A 1,709-nucleotide genomic window follows, 5' to 3' on the forward strand; every position below is an offset into this window, starting at 1 on the left:
TGTTTTGTTTTGCTTTGCTTTTAGCAAAGGGGCCAAAAAACACTCTTTGGAGAAAAGACAGCATCTTCATCAAATGGTACTGTTCCAACTGGATAGTTACATGTGGAAGAACAGAACTAGATCCTATCTCTCACTACGCAAAACGCAACTCTAAATGGATTAGGGACCTTAACATAAGATCTGATACCTTTGGAGAATATCATCCCAAGTGAAGTAACCTAATCACAAAAGAACACACATGGTATGAATTCTCTGATAAGTCGATATTAGCCTAGAAGATCGGAATACACAAAGTACAATCCACAAACCACAAGAAACTCAAGAAGAAGGAAGACCATCGTGTGGATACTTCATCCCTTCTTAAAAGGGGGAACAAAATACCCATGGAAGCAGTTGCAGAGACAAACTATGGAGCAGAGGCTGAAGGAAGGACAATCCAGAGACTGCTCCACCTGGAAATCCTTCCCATATTCAATCATCAAATCCAGACATTTGTGGATATCAGCAAGTGCTGGCTGACAGAAGCCTGATATAGCTGTCTCCGGAGAGGCTCTGACAGTACCTGATTAATACAGAAGTAGAGGCTCACAGGCATCCATTGGACTGAGTACAGGGTCCTCAATGAAGGAGTTAGAGAAAGGACCCAAGGAGTTGAAGGGTTTGCAGCCCTTTAGCATGAACAACAATATGAACTAACTAGTACCCTCAGAGCTCCCAGGGACTAAAACTCCAACCAAAGAGTACAGATGGTGGGACTCATGGCACCAGCAGCATGTGTATAGCAGAGGATGGCCAAGTGGGTCATCAATGGGAGGAGAGGCCCTTGGCCCTGTGAAGGTTCTATGCCCCAGTGTAGGGGAATGCCAGGGCCAGGAAGTGGGAGAGGGTAGGATGGTGAGCAGGGGGAGGAGGGAGGGAACAGGGGATTGTTTTATTTTTTTATTTAATTTAATTTTTCTTATTTTCTTTTTCTTTTTTTCTTTTGGAGGGGAACCTGGGAAAAGGGATATTGTAAATAAAGAAAACATCTAATTAAAAAAATCATATAGTTTAGGTATTAGTTGAACAAGCAAGAGCCACTTTGGAAGAGGAAACTTCGATTGAGAAAATGCCTCCACCATGTAAACCAATTAATCACACCTTATTAAAATATTTAAAAATCATTGCCAGATAAAGAGTGGAGAAAATAGAATGTCTGGTGAAATAGTACATACGTATAGTGGGAATGGAAATTAATCCTCTCATTGTATAAAACAATATGAAATATTGAATTTCATACACACACACACACACACACACACACATATATATAAAAAAGATCTGATACCCTGAATCTGGCAGAGGAGAAGGTAAGGAATATACTTCAGTTTATAGGCACATAATGGACTTTCAGAACAGGATCTGAGTAGCATAAGCATCAAGACTAACACTTGACAAGTGAAAATTCACGAAAGCCAAAAGCTTCTGCAGTGCAAAGGAAACTGAGTCAACTGGAGAAGCCAACAGAATAGGCGGAGGGACCTTTACCCTGGCAGATAATTCCTACCTATAATACACAAAGAACTTTAAAAATACCCATAAAATAAACCAATTTAAAAACCATGCTATGGAATGGAAGAGTGAGAAGAGGAAGGGGAGGAGGAGGGGGAGGAGGAAAAAGAAGAGGAGAGGGAGGAGGAGGGGGAGGAGGAAAAAGAAGAGGAGGGGGA

The 1,709-nt window shown here is 41.3% G+C and overlaps 1 protein-coding gene across 4 annotated transcripts in view; it reads right to left on the reverse strand.

Annotated features, from left to right (window-relative positions):
* The window catches only part of Sh3rf3 (SH3 domain containing ring finger 3), a 328,118-nt gene that overhangs the window by 112,433 nt on the left and 213,976 nt on the right, over window positions 1-1,709 (reverse strand). The gene's annotated exons all lie outside the window — the stretch shown is intronic.

This window comes from Mastomys coucha, unplaced genomic scaffold (genome assembly GCF_008632895.1).
Source record: "Mastomys coucha isolate ucsf_1 unplaced genomic scaffold, UCSF_Mcou_1 pScaffold3, whole genome shotgun sequence".
NCBI classification, from domain to species: Eukaryota; Metazoa; Chordata; class Mammalia; order Rodentia; family Muridae; genus Mastomys; species Mastomys coucha.